General features: G+C 42.0%; 1 protein-coding gene across 1 annotated transcript in view; it reads right to left on the reverse strand.

Moving 5' to 3' along the window:
• Positions 1 to 9085, reverse strand: part of LOC124777529 (lactosylceramide 4-alpha-galactosyltransferase-like) — a 455476-nt gene extending 446391 nt beyond the window's left edge. Inside the window, exon 1 of the mRNA XM_047252975.1 lies at positions 8967 to 9085. The gene's annotated coding sequence lies outside the window, so the exon portion shown is untranslated. The remainder of the gene's footprint in view (positions 1 to 8966) is intronic.
• Between the last annotated feature and the right edge of the window lie 8413 nt (positions 9086 to 17498).

The raw sequence follows: 17498 nt of genomic DNA on the forward strand, positions 1-17498 counted from the left end.
GAAGAAATCTACACCTAAACTGAAAAACCGAAGCTCCCAGGAAAAGAAGAATTTCGTTTTATGGTCATTGGTACGAATGAACCCGAAAAATGACTAAAAAAGTGTGAGAGTCACTTGGTTCAGGGAAAGTGTAAAAGGACTTAGCAGAAATCAAAGTTACGAAAGCAGAAATTCTGGACAGTCCATCTTTTCGAAACAAAATCAGGAAGTACGCGGGTTTTCAGGAAAATTTCGGTGTGTGCACCACTGTATGGACAGATTAAAGAGGCAGAGAACTCTCAGAAAGAATGAAGAAATACTGGAATGCTCGAAAATTGGGAAAGACTACTTCATGAGGAAGTTACTTTGCGTGGTCGATAGATGGCCTACTCGAAGAATGACAATGACAGTAACAAAACAACAACATCACGGGACATACATTGCGAAATATAGCCAGGGTATAACAAGGCATTAAGGTTTCCGAAGAGACGATGCACTAAGAAGGCTGCAACTCTCGAGTTCAGTATGCAGTCACGCCAAGATGAGCAAAATCGGTGCTCAGTTGATATTTTACGTTATCATTGCTAGCGCAGTTGACTGTCAGCAATATTTTTTCTTAAAGAGTAGCAAAGAACTTGTGGTAATCATCTGTTATGCTTCGCCATTTCAGAGTAGGGCTTTTTTTCCTTTTGGCATATGCATGAGTAAGTAACTGGATACGTCAGAGCATATACCAACAGAGGAACGATATTCCATCAACATACACACAACCATGTTCTATATGTACCATTATATTAATATGACTATTGATACTAAACAGAAGGAGCACTAAAAATATGATGTCCCTATTGACAAAGGAAATACGTGACTTACGATAAACAGTTACATATTTGACATGAATTTTAATTTGTCAAATCAAGACCAGTTTGTGTCATCATCTTAAGTCTGACATTTAGTAAAAACTTTATCACTACTGGAGCGAACTTGGTCAAGAAACTTCCAAAACAAAAAACAATTGGTCTAAGATCGCGATATAGCGCATCTCACGATTTTACGCCCGAATAGGTTAGTTGAGTATGTATTTCAAGCAAAGTGTGCACCTCACCATGAAAGAAATTTGTCGAATTAAAATCATCAGAAGATGAAGTGCTCAAAACCAGTCTAGTTCAACAAAACAGTTCAACGCATTCGACAGGATCAACTGTCAAACTCGTCCTAAGCTAGCACAAAAGTGAATACTGTTTTCACATGCAAATTTTCTTCGTTCATGGTCGTCTATATACGAAAAGATGGACTTATCCTTTTCGGTTCAAAGTTGTCTTTCTGCACATGGTTCTTTTTCCTTATGAATCTTGTAAATGAGCTGACAGTCAATACCATATTTGTTAGGGGTCTGCCGTTTGTTTTATGCCATGTGCAAGTTATTCCCTATAATGCATAAATGGTTCGTTATGTAGAAACAGTACAGGAATCATCAGGTGGGAAAGCCAAGTATAATCAGTGATGAAGAACAATATTTTTAACGAACCGATTTTTTTCAAAGGCTCGTGCAACTTCAACATACTTATGCGAAATCTTAATGGCAGTGATAGTGGAACTGCCATGTTTCGGCAGAATAAAGTCTCAAATTAAAAAAATTTCCATGTTTCGTTTTCGCTTTTTGCCACAAGTTGTGACTGAAAAATTTTCTTAACTGCTCTTACAGCTTTACAAAATATATGGTACCATTTAAAACACTAAGTCGCGAAATAAAGTTGCCTGAGAATATATGTTATAAGGGTTAAACTGCAGCGCCCTTTTGCGTAGCGTCACTTGCCAAATACGGTACATTGTTTCCATATTGCAAACAGCTTAGGTGGTACTGGAACCACGGTGGCAGGACTTCCTATGTACTTCCTCTCGCAGTCGAAAGTTTGGCGGTTGTTTTTCTGTTAATCATTCTACTACTAACCAGAGAAAGACACACTCACATAAACATACAATAAATTTTAGTTTTTGTCTGAGGCAAATGATAATATTGTCACAGATATAAATACGAATAATCCCAATCCCCCAGTCCTGACCAACGCTTTCGGGAGGTTTCCCTTGCTTATCAGGCGAATGCCGGAAGTGGAAATACTCTGTCAAATACCCCCAATTTCATATATATATATATATATATATATATATATATATATATATATATATATATATATATATACAGGGTGAGTCACCTAACGTTACCGCTGGATATATTTCGTAAACCACATCAAATACTGACGAACCGACTCCACAGACCGAACGTGAGGAAAGGGGCTAGTGTAATTGTTTAATACAAACCATACAAAAATGCACGGAAGTATGTTTTTTAACACAAACCTACGTTTTTTTAAATGGAACCGCGTTAGTTTTGTCAGCACATCTGAACATATAAACAAATACGTAATCAGTGCCGTTTGTTGCATTGTAAAATGTTAATTACATCCGGAGATATTGTAACCTAAAATTGATGCTTGAAACCTCCGACGTTCAGTTGCGTGTTGTAACAAACACGGGCCACGGTCGGCGAGCAGCATCTGCGGGGACACGTTTACGATGACGACCGTGTTTACGAGTGTGGCTGTAGTGCACTGTTGTGGTTTGGTCTAGCTGTTGCAGTGTCCGCATGTAGCGCTTGCTGCTATTGTTATTCTGCATTCGTCTTCGCACGCAGACCAACTGTAGTAGACCGTGTTACCAGACGTCTGTGATAGTGTAGTGTTGTAGGAACTGTGACCATGGTGTATTCGAACTCCGAAAAGGCGGAGATGATACTCATCTATGGCGAGTATCGACGAAATGCAGCTGAAGCCTGCAGGGTGTATCCAGAACGGTACCCGGACAGAGAGCATCCAACGTGCTGCACATTGCAAAACATCTACCGCCAACTGTATGCAACAGGTATGGTCGTAGCACGCAAACGGGTCCGTAACAGGCCCGTCACAGGAGAAGCGGGTGCAGTTGGTGTGTTAGCTGCTGTTGCCATGAACCCACACATGAGTACAAGGGACATTGCGAGAGCCGGTGGACTGAGTCAAAGTAGTGTCATGCGCATACTGCATCGTCACCGCTTCCACCCGTTTCATGTGTCGCTACATCAGCAATTACATGGTGATGACTTTAATCATCGAGTGCAATTCTGTCAATGGGCATTAACAGAGAATGCGTTGCAGTTCTACCTGTTTACCGATGAAGCGGGTTTCACAAACCACGGGGCAGTGAATCTACGGAACATGCATTACTGGTCCGTGGACAATCCTCGCTGGCTCAGACTGGTAGAGCGACAGCGACCGTGGACTGTAAATGTATGGTGCGGAATCATTGGCGACCACCTCATTGGTCCTCACTTCATTGCAGGGGCCCAAACAGCTGCAACATACATGGCGTTTCTACAGAATGATCTGCCAACGTTGCTCGAAAATGTCCCACTGGAAACGCGTCGACGTATGTGGTATCAGCATGATGGTGCACCTGCACATTCCGCAATTAACACTAGGCTGACCCTTGACAGGATGCTCGACGGGCGTTTCATAGGACGTGGAGGACGCATAAATTGGCCAGCCCGTTCTCCTGATCTTACATCTCTCGACTTCTTTCTGTGGGGTACGTTAAAGGAGAATGTGTACCGTGATGTGCCTACAACCCCAGAGGATATGAAACAACGTATTGTGGCAGCCTGCGGCGACATTACACCAGATGTACTGCGGCGTGTACGACATTCATTACGCTAGAGATTGCAATTGTGTGCAGCAAATGATGGCCACCACATTGAACATCTATTGGCCTGACATGTCGGGACACTCTATTCCACTCCGTAATTGAAAACGGAAACCACGTGTGTACGTGTACTTCACCCCTCATGGTAATGTACATGTGCGTCAGTGAAAAAGACCAATAAAAAGGTGTTAGCATGTGGACGCAATGAGCTGTTCCAGTCTCTTCTGTACCTAAGGTCCATCACCGTTCCCTTTGGATCCCTACGTAATTCGGTGCTCTCCGATACACACGATCGAACAGCGGAGGAGTGGTACTCAAGCGTCAACTTTAGGTTACAATATCTCCTGATGTGATTAATATTTTACAATGCAACAAACGGCACTGATTACGTATTTGTTTATATGTTCAGATGAGCTAACAAAACTAACGGGGTTCCATTTAAAAAAAACGTAGGTTTGTGTTAAAAAACATGCTTCCGTGCATTTTTTTATGTTTTGTATTAACCAATTACACTAGCCCCTCTCCTCACGTTCGGTCTGTGGAGTCGGTTCGTCAGTATTTGATGTTGTTTACGAAATATATCCAGCGGTAATGTTAGGTGACTCACCCTGTATATAAAATAATTACAATTCTCCGGGGTCTTCAGGCAAACTCTGAATCTGCTCACAAACATTTGAGATGGGAACTCGTCTGCCATAGTTTTACCCTACTGGGATATTTGGCTGGAAATAAAATGCTGCCTTAGTTCTATCAACTCTAATGAGTAAAAACGAAGCTGCAGCTTTTCGTTCAAAATACCATTTTTTAATACTGTACCAGTTTCATACTGTTCTTTTTTACAAGCAGAAGAAAGTACGAGGTACTTTGGCGTTATAGCTAGAGTGTGTGTGTGTGTGTGTGTGTGTGTGTGTGTGTGTGTGTGTGAAGGGGAGGGTGATTGTAACGCAACTGAGCATAATTTAATATAATTCGCATTTACTGTTCGGTCACAGTTGCAAATTTTTAATTAGATTACATTTTTTAATTTATAGTATTTAACGACACTACATAATTCCAATTCTGTAATTTTACGATTTTCATGTGCTTCGCTACTTATACATCCATTTCAGAAGCTAATACTTTGATATTTTAACGAAACAATTTTTATACCTTTTTTTATTTTTCTGTTTTCTGAGTAAACTTTATGAATTTATAGTTTCAAAGTTTCTCGCTTTGACTATCTTAAGATACTAGAAAAAAATATCTCAGTTTTCACTGCTTTATTTCCACTTTTGTAATCTAGTATTTTATCCACCTTTCACAGTTTTACGCAAGTATCTCTGTTTTCTTTTTTACAGAAGGATTTTTACATAATGGACTTTCTGCAATTTATAATACTAGAGCCTCTCTTGTTAAACCCATAGCTTTCCTGCCACTATCCATTCCTACCACGTCCCCTCCTTTGCCTTCTTTGCCCACTCACAATTCCCCTCACTCCGTAATTTCACTATTTTATGCCGTTCACATTTTACACACCCATACGTTCTATAATTTTAGCACGACCCCCCTTGTTAAACTCATGACATCCCCATCACCCGTAACCTGCTTCTGCTCCACCCCCTCAATCAGCCTCGTTCCATTTCATCTCCTCTCCCCCCCCCCCTCTCACCCCCACCATCCAACATATACCTATTTAAAACATTGACCGGAGTTGCAAAACACAGTTGGCCTATATGGTTCTGCATAGACAAGACGGATTTCTGACGCAACTACTTAGGTAAACTCTACTTTTATGTATAGTTCTTTTCTTTTCTACTTATTGTAAAATAGCTTTCCTTATCAGGTTCCAACCAAGGTTTTCAGGACGTTTCCCGGGGTTTTCATGCAAACTCTGAATCTGCTCACAAACATTTCAGATTGGGAACTCGTCTGCCACAGTTTTAGCCTGCTGGGATATTTGTGTGCATGAAGTGGAGGGCGATTGCAAGACAAGTAAGCATAATTTAATATAATTCTCATTTACTATTTAGTTTTATTTTGTTTTAGATCTGAAGATAATTCAGAGAGACCGAAATATGTAATCTCAGTGAAAATGTGCAACTGCGATGGAACTATGAAAGAGAATTATCTTAATTTTCAATACAGTTGCTGAATCTATCAAGATGATTTGTCGGCTGTAATGAGTTAGGCATAAAGCGGATGATATATTGTGAGAGAACATTTCAATACTTTAGTTATACAGGGCGACTTTCTGCCAACAAGGGAAAAGGTAAGTGACCAGGTAGAAGTTCAAGCTTGGTCGAAATGAGGACTGTTAGTCTATAATGCTTACTGAATGAGTACCCTACAACTTCGTGACAGCGACTGTCATAAAATGGTAGTTGGTCTGCGTTTCCTTCACTCGTGCTAATTACTGTCGAAGCGAGTGTGAAGCATATCGGGTAGTCATACAGTGGTTCGAAGTGAATACTATAGCCCTTCCAAAATTACTACAGGATTGGCAAAGAAGACGTGAAGTTCGCCGAAAATTGTGAGTGAAAAAGTTCGAAGTCGTTCTCTTGGCCAGGGGATTGGCATACAAGGTCAGTCAAGAGAAATGGTTTGTGCGTTACTTGTCTACCTTGAAAATGAAAAACTTAACGGTGGCCCGCTGCTCTCTGTTACCAAAGTGGTCAAAAGAACTGCTGCAGCTTTGAATATAAACAATAGAGAACAGTTTAGAATCATCATCAAGAAACACACACAAACAAGAACATCGGAAGAAAGCAAAGGAGAACACAGTGAACGTATGAAGAGAATTTGGGAAGAACGAAGAAAGAAGAAGAAATCATGACTACTCAAGTTCAATCGCTCTCTCAATAGGGAACAATCGAAATTAATAAATTGTATATATGTTGTGAAGATAGGGAAGGAAATGTTCGACAAAGAAAAGGAAGCTGCAGAACCATCAAAACTTATCGCCTCTGGGGAAAAAAACGTCGTATGGATAAGCGGATTACCAATATCGATACCTTTGCAGAGGATGCGCTTTGTCGTCATGTTTATGATTGTTATCGCAGGAAGGAACGTCTGACACTCAGGAAGTTACTGGTCACACTTAAAGAAACTGGACTTGTTCAAGGCAGTCGCACATCCTTGTCCACAGCTTTACACAACCTTGGCTTTCACTATGGACATTTCTGTTGTCGTAAGTTATTGATGGAGAAGGAGGATATAGCTGCATCGCGACGCCAACTTTTAAGGGACATCCTTAGCTATGAAATATCGAAGGAATGTTGTGGCTTGCCGAAACGTAGGACAATTCTGGTCACGTTTCAAGAGAACGTGGACAGACAACACAGCTAATGGGACAATGGCAGTACCTTGTAGCAGGGGAGGGGGTGGGGGTGGACTTGTTCTTCGGGGTGGAGTTGTTCTTCGTGCAGCACCTTGCAAGGCTTTCTTTCCAACAGTCTCCTCCTTTTTAAATCAAAGCAAACAGGAGATTATGACGAAGAAATGAACCACAGTTCAATTACAAAGTGATTCGAAGATTCACTTATACGAAATCTTCGAAAACCGTCAACAGTTGTTCTAGATAATGCTCCTTACCATTCCTACCATGGCAAACCGAAAGGGAAAACGAGAGATTGGCTTCAGCTTCATAACATCTATGAATGTGACGAACTTAAAAAGGTGGAGCTTATGGAAAAAAATATCTCTACATAAATCACAGTTCTCCCTATACGAAATCGACGAACTGACAAAAACACGTGGACATATTGTCTTAGGCTACCACCTCACCACTGCCATTTCAACCCAACAGTCTAATAATAAATTTACCCTCTCTGCAGTCGAAGCGCTCACAAGAGAAGTTGTCAGGAAAGTCATCGCTGATGATTGGAAGAAAGCCGCTAAGCAAACGCAGAGCACCATGGAAAGAGCATAGTAAAATGAAGCTCTTTTGGAAAATTCAGTGGAAGAGATGATAATTTCTTTAAATGACAACAGTGACAGTGATAGTCACAGTTCAAGAATGATATCCCTGGAGTTTTTTCATTATCCCGATACAAATGGAGCACAGGCGGATCCGGCTACATGTTTGGCGTTCGAAGTTTACGTGTATAAGTACCTACATAGCAAAATTACATCGTCGCAAGTTTTGAAATTTTAATAATAAGGCTTTAATAACAACTAATTCCAAAGAACGTTTATCTCAGGAATTCAGTATGTATCACACGAAATTTATATTACTGTTTACAATATGACTGCTGTAATACAGAGGCCCTGTTATTGGGACTAGTGCAGCAGGGGATACAACCCGTCGGCTTTGGACATTGACGTCACAAGTCGCCAATCGCGAAGCGATTCTTCTTAGTGTTGTAGCTCCCTTCAGTGGCTGATAAGTGGTTTTTGGCTTTTTTAAAAAAAAAAATCTCACGAGATAGAATAAACAGATCCACTTTATGAAGCAATCAGTAAAAAAAACGAAACTGAAACATAACAGCAAAAGCGAAAATGGTAAACTGCTATCTGGCGACTTGTGACGTCATTGTCCAAAGCCGACGGGTTGTATCCCCTGCTGCACTAGACCCCTGTTATTTGTATCGCTTTTGTTCTTAGTAAACAATAGAGATCGGTGTATGTAAGATGCGTTTTTCCACCGCGGCGTTTTTCCACCGTGATAACCACGCTTAATCTTATTTTTTGTTCTGTTAGAATTGAGTAGGCGGATCAGTAAAAATAACTATTTCATTACAAACCTACAGCGATCTGTTCGCGAGCGGACCATTGCGCGTCATAGTTAACTCCAAATTATCTCGCGTTAGATATCTCTGACAGAGTTCTGGTTTCGAACATATGAAAATATGTATTCTTAAGATTTTATTCCCATAATGTATTCACTTAACTTCAATAACAAAAAGGTTTCCCACATGTTGAAAATTCGGTAACATCGTGAGAAAATGCACTTTCGTAAACTGTCCTTGTATCATCTCAATAATTTGTTGTCGCAAATAAAATTAAAATCAGAACGTGGTGTATACATCGATGCTGTTAACGTATTTACAAAATGAATAGTTCGCCTGTTTGCGCGAGTTGAATGAAATGTAGGATTAGGCGTTAGTTCCGTGCCGGACGAGGCAGATCTGTTACGAGTGCTCCTGCCGAAGTAGCAATCCGTAAGTAATTTTGGACAGACTATAAGATGTCCCATCGTATAGAGCTTAAGAAAAAAGTCTTCCTTGTGGCGTCGAAGCGACTGTCAGTTGTCAGCGTGAGAATGTAACCCTCACCTGTCAACTGCGCCAGCTGTGGGCGAACGTTGGCGGGAAAGCGCGCCGCGTCGTTCGGTGTTGGTGGGGCCGGAGATAGTCCGCTGCGTTCACAACAGACATCGAGCGACTGCCCTGAGCGGCGGGACAGCGGCCCGCGGCCGCGTCAGGTTGGCGCCGACAGACACGCCCCTCTGCGCAAGGCTGCCAACTTACACACATGACCACACTGCGCGCAGTAGAACCAGCCATGCTGCGCCGTAGCTAAAAGCTCCGTTCGACTGCGGCTAGCAGTCAGGACAGCGACTGAGGCGAGATCGTGATGGATTTGGTCCAGTTTCTGAATCACAGAGAGTAGCTCATTCCGTGACTTTAATGCAGATGCCACAATGTGGCGTTTATGGCAAGTTGCGGGTCATGATTTGATCTCCGTACAGGTGTGGAAAGGTGCAACCGCTCTGTGGCTTCGAAACGAGCAACCGACTTGCTGCCTGGACCGCGCCTAAATCCGTCGGCACACGGAACCTGCTGTCGAACGTTAACGTTGAGCGTGCCAAGTTCAACGTGCTGCTGAACGCTCAGGAACGATGCAACTGGTGCATACGGTACGTGGGCCCCAACGTGGTATACGCGATCGCAACTCACTCCAGCGGCAGTTGAGGGATATTTATAGTCCGTAAATCACACTGTTTACTCAACGGACGCGCGTAAAATTCCCACGTTAGCTCTGTTAAAATGCACATTTCCTCCATTGTCCACGAACAGGAAAGTACCGTGTCCAATCAATAACTACACAGGCTTATAAGTTCCATTACAAACAGTGCAGTACAAATTTGGAATAGTTCTCCGCATAAGATAAACATTATTTCATCATTCCCACATTTTAGTAAAACCCCAGGGTCAGTCTTACTTGATCACTGTTCCTACCCAGTAGCAGAATCATTGTAACATGTGAATTACGAAGCGTAAAAGAAAAAAGGAGCAAAATATGTTTAAACAAGTAGCGCAAGCTGTCCTGTAGATAAGCCAATCAAACAAAGTCAAAAAAAGGTGAACACATATATACATAGCATCAAATATTATAGCATATTAAAGTAATAATAAAGTATCAGAACCTAATAAATACGCGAATGTTAGGAAAAAATAAATGCAAGTGCTACGACGCGAACCACCGCCCCAGCAGAGGCTTATATCTAGACAGAGACGCTACTAATTACGCTTAACCAACAATAGACTCTCCGTCCTTAATCAAATTGTGTTACTGTCTGCTAAGAACGTTAATCGTAGATAATTATGTTACTAATTGAAATTTGATTATAACAAATTGTACCAAGAACAATGCGCTTTGGGTGGATCTTCAGTGTGTCGCTGCCTTCAAATAGCCTACTCTCATAATACGTAAGTTACAATAATTCCTTTGTCACGAATATGATGTTTCTCATTATTTTATTGGGACGTATCACACAACTAACAACGAGTTCTCCAGTGATTCTCAATTTGCTGGTGCTCAGAAACGGCATATATATACATATAGGCTTGAAATGAATGCCAATATGGCGCCTTACAACTCTGTGCTGAAGGCAGACGGCGCGCGTGTGACGTAGGTGGCGTTGTGCCATCTCATTGGTCAACGCTCAGACGCACGCTCAGAATATCTGACATGCCAGATATTGCTCTGCACGTTCTGAAAGACTCCCGAACGTGCTATTCCACGCTGTGACGTCAGAAATTCGGCACGCTCAACGGTCAACGTGCGGATGCTCGGTCCGTGTGCCGACGGCTTTAAGCTGTCCTCACACGGGACGAGGCAGCAAACGTTGACGCGAACGCAGGCGGAAAACCGACCTCACGAGAGACAACTCCGTCGGCATACGGGACGACGACCTTATTAACGTGATTTGCGCTCTCAGCAGTCTCCAGAGGCCCTGGCGGCTTTATTTCGCTCGCAAACCACTCAGTTTCCTTACGAAAACGCGTTAACTCTGTTAGCGATGGTCGAAGAAGAGCGGAGAAAATCGCAAAGAAAATTCTGGACTCATCGATGGCTTCAACGGTGAATTGTTGGTAGAGATAGAGTACATACATTACCTAATCCTGTACGACAATCTGATATACGTACGAGAAGATGTTATTCGTTAATTCAGATGCATTTCCATCCCATTTTCGGTTTTAAACTGGAGACAGTTAAGGTGCAGCATCTAACGTCAGTTTGTGCATTCACGGTATCCATATTCTCGATGTTGCATTGATTACCAACGCTCTGAAATTACGTACCTCTTTACATAGATTTCAAGATCGAGATTCGTTTCGTAATTTCATTCGACTGGAAGAGGAGACTTTTTCGTTGCTGCTAACCATCACTGAAAAAGGTAATTTCACAATATCAAAATCTTCCAGTGTGTAACTTGTGCCTGCCGGGGTGGCCAAGCGGTTCTAGGCGCTACAGCCTGGAACCGCGCGACCGCTACGGTCGCAGATTCGAATCCTGCCTCGGGCATGGATGTGTGTGATGTCCTTAGGTTAGTTAGGTTTAAGTAGTTCTAAGTTCTAGGGGACTAGTGACCTCAGAAGTTAAGTTCCATAGTGCTCAGAGCCATTTGAACCATTTTTTGAAACTTGTGTTTCCTTTCTAACATAGACTGGGAGTCATGTTAAAATTTATGGCCACTGAGGAAACATTCCAGTAGTTGGCCTTTGGAACAAGAATCGCAACAAATACATTATTTACAATAAATAACATAGATTTTTGAGATCTTTCTATTAAATGAATAAAAAGACCCAGAATTTTTTAGAAAACTAACGTTAAAAAAAGTTTGGAAGGAGATGGACAGGAATCTGCTACCCTTGTTCGTACAGCTCACAACAAGCAGGACTACACACTGCGTTATGGTTAAACTTAAGTACTGAGTCTCCGTGTATGGTATAGACTGTGTAAAGACTGTATCTACAAATATCATTATTTGTTATTTACTCTGCAAACTGCGCCACAAAGATGCGTTTTTGATAGATCGTCATTGAGCCGTGGCATTGAAACGGTGTACTTCCGTGGCTCACAAGTTATAACACTAAAAACATCGACTACAGGAAGCCGTTACGTATGCTATTATAACGAATTGTAGCTTAAACGACTCGCTATCGATAGATTCTCAATTTGCTGGTGCTCTGAAACAGCTTATACTCGTACAACATACTCTGTGCGACAAAAAAAGTCACCAAATGCGATGTTTAACGCCGTACAATATGCCGACTGCTACGTTCAGCTTGTGATGTAAAACGACGTCGCAACTCAGTGGCCATGTTTCTCTCCACGGGGCAAAAATCTAACGTGCCAGATCCTTTATCTCACCCTCCGCAGAGTAGTGGAACGTGGAATTCATCGTTGTAACGTCACCAGCTTCTCGTCCACGTGCGTTTTCACGTCCCGTGAGAGGACGACTTAAAGCATCGAACTCGTCCCCTACTACAGCCAATATTCGACCCTGTTTTGACAATCGCTGTGGATAGATTAAGGACGACAGAGGGTAGCTCAGCTCTACATAAATAGCACTTGACTACAGATATGTATATTTGCCGGGTGGCCGAGCGGTTCTAGGCGCTACAGTCTGAAACCACGCGACCGCTACGGTCGCAGGTTCGAATCCTGCTTCGGGCATGGATGTGTGTGATATCCTTAGGTTAGTTAGGTTTAAGTAGTTCTTAGTTCTAGAGGATTGATGACCTTAGAAGTTAAGTCCCATAGTGCTCAGAGCCATTTTTTTATGTATATTTCCATGAAGACCCAAAAACACACTAACAGTGAAGCTCACAGATCGAACAAGATAAAAAGGAGCGGGTACCAGAAAATTATTACTTGACCGGTAGACGACACCCGGCCAGTCAAGGAAAACCATATACGTAAGTAATCAGAGGACACACAATGAAGAAGTAAGACGTAGTAGGCGAGAGAGATACTGTCATGGCACATGGCAGGAGATCTTTGCAACGGCGATATGGAGGCGTCAGTGGTCGAGGTTTGATCGTAATTACGAATGGCCACTGTAATTTCGAGTGACCTGAATGTAGCAACTAATAAGCAAAAAGATAAGTAACTGTTTCCCTGACTAGACGGTGTCGACAGCACTCAGTTAGCTGCCTAAACCGGAGGCGGCCAAGATTGCGGCTCAGTGGCAGTACCCTGGCACGAGTGCTATAGTACTCGGCTTCGCTGCACATTTCACATCAGAGCAATGCCACGCTGAGCAGGAGGAGGGACTAGAGTGGAAAATTGGCAACGCGCCGCATTTAAGTGGCATTGCAGTCACTCTGCATACGACTTAGTTCTATATTTGACTTTTCTCAACAATGTAGGTCACAAACCAGATAAATTTTTAATATTATTTAATTATTTTCGACACGCTGAAGACAAAATTTTTATCCGTTACAAACTGTCAGCTTACGGACAGACGCAGACAATTTCACAGATTTTCCCACCCAAGCTGCCACTGCATAGTGACGCATGTTGTTTTATAATCGAAAAAAGGTCTTTCACACAAATACGTCGATCGAAATATTGTAGCACTTTTGCAACCTCATTACGGAGACGTGAAAACTCTACCCGAGGAAAGCAATGCAGACGTCCTGGACAGTTTTAACATAAAAGGATTTGTCATTAAAACGGGAATTCTCTTACAGGTCAATCAGTTACATCTACATGTGTTCAGGGTCGCTTTCAACTGAAACGGCAATCGGTCTCGAAAACAGATCGAAACGAGAAATATGACTGGCAGTGTCGTCAAAACGTTTAGGAAACTGTAGTTCTTCCAAGGTGACAATGAATTCTTCAGACATCGCGTTTCCTTTAACAGCAGTGAGCTTAGGGAATTGAACTGTCAACATGTTTCGCTTATGTAATGCTAAATGCATCCCATCAAAACACACAGAAGTTGTTCCTCACCTTGCAATGTCTTACTGATGGCAGTGTGCAGTCAAGTCCACCTAAAATGCAAGGTATGCAATCCATTTCAGATGTTGTAATTTCTGTTCCTGCACTCATTTTTTCTTCACAAACTCAACAATAGCGAGTTTTAAATCGAAATCTCTTTCCAGGCTTGCCCTTGGACTTAGCCAACGTGCTTTGCAGTAATACAGAAAGACTCTATACTCTTCGATCAATTCCATCGAAAACAGTTACAACTGATAGTGTAATAACGCGTGAGATTTCAGAAATTTTACTAGTCATACCAACAATATCTTCATGTGTGGCTGCCTGAAAATTTAGCACAAAGTGCTTCTTGCTGTACTGAACAAAGAATCCCATTTCTCGACCGTTTTAATTTCTCTTTCCTTCATTATCAACTAAATCTTTAAATTTATTCTGCATGATATTGTAATACCGTTTTCTAGCAAATTTTCAGTCCCTGTCGTTTGTGCGACTGCGTAAGATATATTGAGAATTCTTATCCCTCTTCTGTCATTCCCATTAATTTTTAAACAATTGTTATGGTAGATTACTAAAGTTTATTCACCGAGAGCTGGGACGAAACATAAACAGTGTCACGTGAGCGACTACGCTTGTTTCCAGAGAAAGCTATCGGTGTTCACGTGATACGTAGGGGTGTGGAAAACCCTTGGCGCACCCTTTGCAGCTGGCGGCGTTCGGCTGGCTGCCGAGCTGTCACAGCGGACCGTGAGAAACCTGGGCAACAAAGTACGAAATAAATTTAACAATAATGTTAAAATAATTCTGCCGAAGCAGATTTATTTTCATTCAGGTTGCTAACAAAACGCTCCATTGAAACACAATTAATTGTTAATTTTAATAACAATACCAGTAATAACAATGATAAAGGACGAAACAAGGTTCACTCTGTCGAACTTGAACTGTTTTCATTGAGGTTTATAACAAACCGCTCCTCTCTCTCTCCTCCGAGGTGGCGCAGTGGCTAGCACACTGGACTCGCATTCGGGAGGACGACGGTTCAATCCCGTCTCCGGCCATTCTGATTTAGGTTTTCCGTGATTTCCCTAAATTGCTTCAGGCAAATGCCGGGATGGTTCCTTTGAAAGGGCACGGCCGATTTCCTTCCCCATTCTTTCCTCACCCGAGCTTGCGCTCCATCTCTAATGACCTCGTTGTCGACGGGACGTTAAACAGTAATCTCCTCCTCCTCCTCTATAATGCAGTCTAATTTCCACATTTGAGTTTACACTTTTTCTACGACATGGGGGACGCACTTGTTCCAATCCTCTGCGGTCACTGTTCTTATTGCTTGTTGTAGCAGTACTTTAACTTCCGGCATTTTGTATGTTTTGTTTTTCGCTGCATAATAGCCTTTGATTCTGGCCCACACTAACTCGATGGCGTTTAATTCACAGTGGGTACTGAGGAATTCTGAGAACAGTTTTCCCTGCATTCTTCACCATTTCATCTACTGCGTATTCGTTGTGGGCTGTTCTGTGATTTTTAACTATATTTAAAAGTTCTTTCTTCAACATACCGTCTTCGAAATCGATGTTTTTAGATTGTAGCCACTCTGATATTTCGTGCTTATTGGAATTCGTATAGGGAACTTTTTCTTTTCTCCGAGCATGGTACGGCGCGTTATCAAGAACAATAACTGCATTTTCCTGAAGCCGAGGAAGAACATCTTGAAACCATTAAGGTTTCGGCGCACATCTGCTCATGATAATCTCCACTTTTCTTGGATTCGGAAGTCCACAAACATCCTTCAACGAACCCTGCTTTGCTGCCAATGTGTGCGATAATCAGACGTTTCCCTTTACCTGATGGGCTCTTGCTTCCGGTGGATAATCCGGACAGAAACGCTTGTTTTGAAGAATTTATAGTGTCATCTACCCAGACGTAACTTCGGGTATGTCCTGCGTTCACCCAAGTCTCGTCCAAATAGTAAATGGGTCTGCCTTCATCTCTCAACCGTTTAATGGTTCGAAGATAACGCCACCTCCATAAAATGATGTATCCCTGTCTATTAGCATGCTATCGCGCCCACGCCGGACATATTTGAAATTCATTTCTCTCAATAACTTATAAACTGTAGTTCTCTGAAAATTGCCCAGATCTGCATCTTCGTTCACGACTGTAAGCACTTTGTCAATTGTTGGCAATTCGTTACGAAAAAAAAAAATCGTGTACATTCCTTCGTATTGCATTTCTATCGAAGTCATCAACACTTTCAGAAAGTTTCTATCGTAATTTTCCTTTCTTGGGAGACTTCAAAGAGTGTGTGGCCTTGTACTCACTTATCACACAATACACTGAAGAACGTCCAACACCTGTAGCTGCAGCTGTATTCGAAAGAATGTCACTCATCGACTGCTCTGGATGTAACAGTTCCGTTTTATGCACATTAAACACCATGTGCTTCTCAGAAGAAGATGATGATTTCTTCTTTGCTCGCTTCTTTGGTAGACTCAGAACTGACACGTCGACCTCGCTCGCTGAATCCGTGGATGACATAATGAGGACAGCCGTATGTGATGCTAATGAAATAAGTGAATATATAAAATAAGAAACCATGCTATTGGATTCACACATAAACAGTGAATGCTCAGCGTGACTACAAACAGATATACTTACTCTAATAATCAACAACTAGTCTTTCAAGCGTCTTTACAGAAGAACTTAAGATATCCTGAAATCGCCGCTGTACAACACCCACTAACGAGCTCACACCTGCAACTGAGACGGCCACACTGACTAAGCGCTGCGCCTGCGAACCGCACAACGCATCGCTCATAAAGGACAAAGGGTTGCACCCATCGCATTCGAACAAACTACAAAATTAAATTCGAACCTTTCTGAAAGCTTTCTCGCTTACACCCCCACAAAAAAATTTAAAGGGGAAAAGTTTGTCGCTTACTATATTTCGGATGATGATTTGGTAAAAGTTCTGCATCAGACGTGAGATTTTAATTTATTACTTCACTATTACTGACTCTATTGGGCAGAAAATTTGCAGACGTTATCATCATATAGCACTGAAGGCAATTATAAAATTATTTTGTTGTGCGACACACCATTTAGGAGATATGGCGTGATAAATATAAAGTAACGCGAAAAAACAACTTTTCCTGAAAGCTTAAATATTTCTCTTTTTCAGTGACAATAAATTTTAATGTAATGTAAAAAAAGGTGTCGGAAGGTAGTTGTCGGATCACTTTATCATGTTCAGGTGCCAAATTATAAAAAACAGAACTTTCATTTTTTAATTTCTGGCGCCCCTGCCTTGTACACCCCTCGATGGCAGCGCTGTGGTCACGCGCCTTGCCGTGTTTACAGTACGTCTCTTGTTTCGACGAATGGAGTATAGCTGCCTCTTTTTGAGCAGACATCCACTGGACCTGTGAATGTCCTTCATAACACAAACAAATAGCGAAGCGTAAACAGCGACGACACCACGATTCTGCCGAACTGAAGAGAGTTGGGCCGACCGAAAAATGCCACACCGTAATGCTAAATGAAGTGTCGCTCTGTACCTAGAACTTTCGGGAAGGAACGTGAAACTCGATACAAGAGGAGCCTTGGCCCGCACTCTCAGCGAGCGTGAATTTTGG

This window comes from Schistocerca piceifrons, chromosome 2 (genome assembly GCF_021461385.2).
Source record: "Schistocerca piceifrons isolate TAMUIC-IGC-003096 chromosome 2, iqSchPice1.1, whole genome shotgun sequence".
In the NCBI taxonomy this organism is placed as follows: domain Eukaryota; kingdom Metazoa; phylum Arthropoda; class Insecta; order Orthoptera; family Acrididae; genus Schistocerca; species Schistocerca piceifrons.